The sequence below is a fragment of the Primulina eburnea genome, chromosome 8, assembly GCF_022965805.1.
Source record: "Primulina eburnea isolate SZY01 chromosome 8, ASM2296580v1, whole genome shotgun sequence".
Lineage (NCBI taxonomy): Eukaryota > Viridiplantae > Streptophyta > Magnoliopsida > Lamiales > Gesneriaceae > Primulina > Primulina eburnea.
Genome location: NC_133108.1, coordinates 33853942 through 33860532, shown reverse-complemented (window position 1 = coordinate 33860532; position 6591 = coordinate 33853942). Strand labels below are relative to the sequence as shown.

Sequence of the window (6591 nt, the reverse complement as noted above, 5' to 3'; positions counted from 1 at the left end):
GATTTGGATCTTCTGCTGTGACTAAAAACGTATCACTCTTTTTACACGAGATGATCATCATCTTGATCATCTCGTATAAAAAATGCACATACTTATCCAAGCTTATATGAGATATGAGTCTAGAGGTGGGAGTTCGGGCACGGGTAACTGGAAAAAATTTGGGTTGAGATCTTTAACTAAATACTTTCTTTTTTCATGATTTATTGAATTTGTCCATGAAAATATTATGTTTATTTTTTCATGACTTGACAATATTTGTAATTTATCACAATACCAATATAATTGACTAATAAAATAAATAAAAGTTTATATCACAACAACAAAAATATACAATTAATATACATCCAAAAAATATATTGAATTATAGTACTTCCAACTAATAATACTATAAAAATGGTTCTAATTCAAATATTTAAATTTCGAATTCAATATTTAACGAAGACCACGCTTCCTGACCATTCTTTTTTTTTTTGGACATATTCTTTTTTAATTTCGACTAAGACGTATACAATTACATGAAATCTCTGTTTCAACATATAATCTCATTAATCGTGGCTAGGGAGTATATAAGCTCTCAGCAAGTGGGCTGTTGCTAGGGGTAAAGGAACGTAATTGAACCGAAAGTAAAGAAAATATTAAGGCTAGAATGAGTTATATTCAAGCTCAAGTTCGATTCTAATATAGAAAAAATTAATCTTCTTTGCTTGAATACGGTTTGAATCAAAGCTTTATTTTGAGTTCGACTAAAAACATTTGAACATATTCACGAGGGACTCTAAATAAAAACTCTAAATATATTTATTTAGTATGCAATTATATTAATAAACTATTAAAACTTTTGAGCTACGAACGAACTATCAAACAAAATGATTTAGGCTTCAGTTCGATTCGGAAAAAGTTAAAACATGTTAGAGTTCGTTCGAATTCGATAATTTCAAGTACAAATCAATATTTTCGAGTTGGATCAATTCACTTACACCTCTAAGTGAAGCTAGTGTGCAAGGGAGCTAAGTGGTAAGCCAGGTTCGGTGCTAGGGAGCTTAGAGGTATGTTGGTGTGAGCTACTCTTAGTAGGCGATACGGTGGGACATCTCGACCTATTCTCATGTTCTTTACGTAATTTCCGACCTACCTCAGATTCAAAGTCATATATCAGATCAGCTCCGGCCACCGGAAGGAGACCAACCATCTAGTTCCAGTTACCAAAAGTTCGTCCATTTTGTTATGTGCATCAACATATCTATGCTATTTTATAATAGTTGAGAGATTGATAAAAACTTATCTATCCTTTTATTTATGATTAATATTAACCTTCCAATTCCATTTGTGTGCTTGGAATATTTGTGCACTTGAAAACTTCTTCATTTCCCAAACTCCCACTTCCTAACACGATCATTGCGTCCCCACTTTCTTATGTGAGATGCATTGGTTTGTTTACGAGTGAAATGAATATGCTGTTAAAACATAATATAATACAATGGGCAGGAACATGAGTCCATGACTATTTTTTTAATTTTATTTTTTGAATCAGAAAGATGACTATGATACAAACAAAATCTTGCTGTCACGAATTTGAACACTCTTCCTAGCAGTTACTTCTCTAGCTTTTAGAAATTTGAGTTCATAGGTGATTAACATACCTCAGTTCTTGGTCATCATCAATGAATTCAAACTGATTTAAGCAGAATACAGCAAAAAAGGCACTGCAGAAACAAGCAGAATGCTGTAAATCTTGCATACTAAACGTAAAATGCATCTCTTGAACCAAGTAAACAAAAGCAAATAACTAGGGTACCAAGTATAAATAACCCGTTGTATGCTAAAAAAACACTGACAATCCACACATAAGATGTATGCTTTTTCAATTTTCACAGCTTCAATTCTCATAAAAAGCTCACAATCAGTAATGAAAGCATTTGCTGAAGGCTTCACAAGGAGGTAATCCAAAATTCATTGATGTATTTGAAGGAAGTGCCAGAAGAACAAGTGATCGAGTCCACGTGCCACATAATCTCATCTTTTGTTATCCTCTTGATATTGTAAATAACATATCACCAATATTCTGAGTAACTTCAAGCTTAACCAAAAATTGAGTTGGAAATGGGGTTTCCACCAAAAAATTTAATATTTCAAATTAAACTAAATTAACCTGTGGCAAGCATTTATTGTATTTACAAACATGCAATCAATTTTTGCAATATAACTTGCAAGAATGTCAAAAACCATTGTTTTGCCCTCACGAGCTAAGCATATATTTTGTATTTACTAACAGCCAAAACATATTTTATTATAAAGTGTTGATTGAAAAACCCGAGTGCCAGACCATACCAACTAAAAAAAGGGTTAGCATCAATGCAAGCAAGAAACGAAGAGAATTGGTTGGTAATATGGCCGACACCAATTGTTGTCGTTGACTTCTATAACCTCCTCCGATGCGCTGCACAACACGGACAGATGTTCAGGATATTACATAAACTACAAGGCATAAAAATGTTAAAATATAAGATGATTGTTATAAATAAAAAATAGGTTAAGGATCAAAATCGACATTTTTAAGATTATGATACTTGATAACGATTTTATTGTTATTGAATTACCTACAATATCCAACCATATTATCTAAATTCATTTTCACCTTCAAAAGTGTCAACGACCCCAACTAAATTCAGAGACGTTTGATAACAGTTTTGATACTGGTTATTTGTCATGAAGATAAGCCTTTGAGACCAAACCATCTAAATGTTGTGTTACATTTTCTGCACACTATATTTCTACTATTTAAAGTTCAGCACAATTCAGAGTACATTAAAAATTAACAAGTACGTCTGAATCTCAAATGGACAATCTAAATTGCCAATTAAAGCAACTAAAGAAATAATGAAGCTGCTTTAAGACTAAAAGGGTATAATCCTCCAATTTGTAGTGAAACGAACACGAGAAATGGCAAGAAACAAAGCACATAATATAGCTCGACCAGGTGTATTTTGACAAACCTGATTTACCCAATTGATAATTTTTGATTGAGTTAACAACCCCTTTGCTTCAGGATCTTGTTCACATCTCGATCTCCAAAATGAGGGCTTGAAACCCTTCTCTTTAGGTGTTGCTTGTGTCAATGAACATTTTTGCCTATCATCATTGTCAATTACGATCTCGAGAGAGTTTTTATCCGGAAATTTCATGGTTCGAAGATTACAAGTTAATTTATCGGCTTGAATTAAAATTTCATCCTCCGTATCCCTAAGTTTTCTCCTCTCTGGTTCCCCGAGGCAGCTGGAAGATTCACTGATTGTGACAACTTCCAAAATTTTTCCATGATTTGGGATTTGCGTTTTGGAAGCAACTTCCAAAACAAGGCTACAATCTTTTTCCAAATAATTTTTCTTAACAGACGAACTATTTGCTGCTTCCTCAACCTTTTCACTTTCATCTTCCATCTTCAGTGACGTCCCAGGAATTCCAGAAAGAAAAAGAGCAAAGTCTTCACAGTTCTCTTGATCTAAATCGATCCATCGTAGGGATTTCTTTTCTTCCACATCAAGTGATTCCTTCAGCGCCGCTTCGACATGGGAAATTTGATCTTCTAAAGCTGAAACAAATTGCTTATGACGAGTGATTGTAATATCATCAGCATGCTTTTGGTAGCTCACACGGACAGCCTTTCCAAACTCTTCCAACTATTATGGCATACAAAATTTTAAAGAAAGAAACTAGTAAGTTCAATATATTACAAGATTTACGAACCTAACCAACAAACATAGACTACATAAACATACATCATGATATGCCATAAACTTCTCCGAGAAAACAAAATAAAAACTGATGGTCATGAATATTGAAAAGAAAAAATATTGAATGCCGAGTGGCTAAGAATAAGAAAGGGATCACTCCACATCTAGTTTACCAAATTGAATGGATTTCACATCCTGAAAATTGGCAAATTGAATGGATTTTACATCCTGAAAATTGGCTATAAGCATTAAATTTGTAAATGCTACAACGTATCCGACCTGCCATTTTGCGGTGCCTAATGCCCTTTGTAGATCTCTACCAATTTCATCTAAATGCCGAGGTATCAGCACTTCTCTCTTCGCTCTGAGCCATGTCCTGTAAGCTGATTCCATTCTGCCATAGCAAAAACACAAAATTGGATCCCATGATATGAACTAATTTTCAATTCGTCCTACTATAACATAAACATAAAGTTGGAGATATAATTCTCTTTTATGATAAAATTTCCAAGAAACAACAAATTAGTGAACTATGTAAGTAGCAGTTGTATGATATTCCAAATTATTCCAGCAGTTAACTTCACAATATATACAACTCGTCCCCTCTCCATCCGTACTAAATTCGAATGCTAACATACAAAACAGACGAAGCACAACTCACCTGATTTATCAGTTTAACTTTACATGTAAAAATGGACACTACTACAAAGAAAAAACATGAGATAAAAACAAGATGATTACAAGAAAGAGTTCGTAACCCCAACTTTCTGAGAACTAAACAAAGCCCACCTACACAAGAAGACAATAAAAAATAACATGCATACAAATCGCAGATAAAATAATAACAAAAGATTCAGACGACAGATACAGAGCAAGAATCAACCACACGAACCAGACCCAGATCAAAAGAAATGCTGGAAAGAGAATCAAAAACCGTAAAAAATCAATTACACTCACACATCGGCAGATTGCTGGACCTCTTCAGCGGCAGGAAAAAAGGTGTCTTTATGGACCTTTTTTCCATAAATCAAGACTGTTCGCTACCAACATTTTCTCCGATACGATCTTTCTTTCTTACCCACCAAAAATAAGTAAATAAATATTAAGAATACCAAAAGCTTCAATATTTATACATGATTTCTTTAAAATGAAGGAATTACCAAGAACTTGTTTTACCCCCTTCACTTCTTCGCCATGGAAAAGCAAAGAATGAAGAGAGAGAAACGAAATTAGATAGCATACCAGAAAAATACAGAGAGACGCTAAAACGAATTTTGGTCGGATTTAATAATTTAAATATTGATATTTTTTATATAAAAATATCAATATTCTTATAATTTAAATGTTTAAAATAAGTTACTAATATTTTTAATATGAAAAATAATATTTTTGATTATTCTAATGTTTAAAATAAGTTTTTGTCTTTTAAAGGAATTACTCACCGAACTCACATTTTGGTGAAGATTATTCCGTATCCACTAAAATATTCTTTCTATTTTAAATAATTATTAATCATTTTCATTAAGGATATATTTTATACAAAATATTATATAAATTTTATAAACCGAAATACTTAACTTATAACTTTATATCACTTATATTTACATGATATAGTATTTTGAATACATAATATATATTTGTAGACTACACATTCAAATTCTATATTAAATATCGAAAAATAAACAATATAAAATTCTTGAATATGTCTCTTGATGAGACGATCTCACGAATATTTAGTGTGAAACGATCTCACGAATCTTTATCTGTGAGACGGGTCAACCATACCGATATTCACAATAAAAATTAATATTCTTACCATAAAAGTAATACTTTTCAGGATGACCCAAATAAGATATTTGTCTCACAAAATACGACCCGTGAGACCGTCTTACACAAGTTTTTGTCAAATATGTATTTGCTTATACGCAACAAACTTCTAGTAAATAATTTGGTGAGGGATATCTAGGGGTGAGCAAGATTTCGGTTTAAACCGAATTAACCGACCGAACCGAGCTAATTCGGAAATTCGGTTCGGTTATTTCGGAATTCGGTTTTCAAATTAAAAAAATTCGGTTTATATTGGTTAATTTGGTTCGGTTACGGTTTTCAAAATTTTGAAATCGTTAACCGAATTAACCGATATAATAAATATTATTATTTAATAATTTTTTTATTTTTCAATTTTTATAAATATTTTAATTTTTAATTTTAAAATCGATATAGTATGTATTAATTGTGTTCAAATAAAACTTATACATTTGTGATGTGTGTGATTTTATGTTTTTATGCATTTGTGTAAAGTATAGTGTTAAAAAAAAATTTACATATATAATTAAAGTTAAATCACAATTTTTTTTAAAACTAATCGGTTAATTCGGTCACCGACCGAATTAACCGATTTTAATTCGGTTCGGTTTTCATCGGTTATGAAAATTAATTCGGTCGGTTCGGTTATGGCTAAATATTTCGGTTCGGTTCGGTTATGGCTAATTCGGTTCGGTCGATAACCGAATTAACCGAATACTCACCCCTAGGGATATCAATCAATTTTGATCCGTTGGAATATTATTTTGTTTTTTTAATTGAAATTCGATAATAAACTTTATTAAAATTTGAAGTTTAATTCAAAAGCGAATAATATTTATTTATGTTCCAATTAGGCTCATTCAAGTAGTCAATCTCTCAATTGATGAAGTCTACTAAAAAAATGATTCGAGATCTTTTAAACAACAATTTGGTTTTCCCGTAGAACAACATAAAACACAGCCCTCTCTCTATATGAAGCTAATGATCTTTTAAAACCATGAGTTGTTTTTCTTAACAAAAACGTATGTTCATACAAATAAGATGTAAAATCCGA

General features: G+C 31.8%; 1 pseudogene; it reads right to left on the bottom strand.

Moving 5' to 3' along the window:
• Positions 1–369: 369 nt before the first annotated feature.
• Positions 370–4994, bottom strand: LOC140839408 (uncharacterized; annotated as a pseudogene).
• Positions 4995–6591: the final 1597 nt, after the last annotated feature.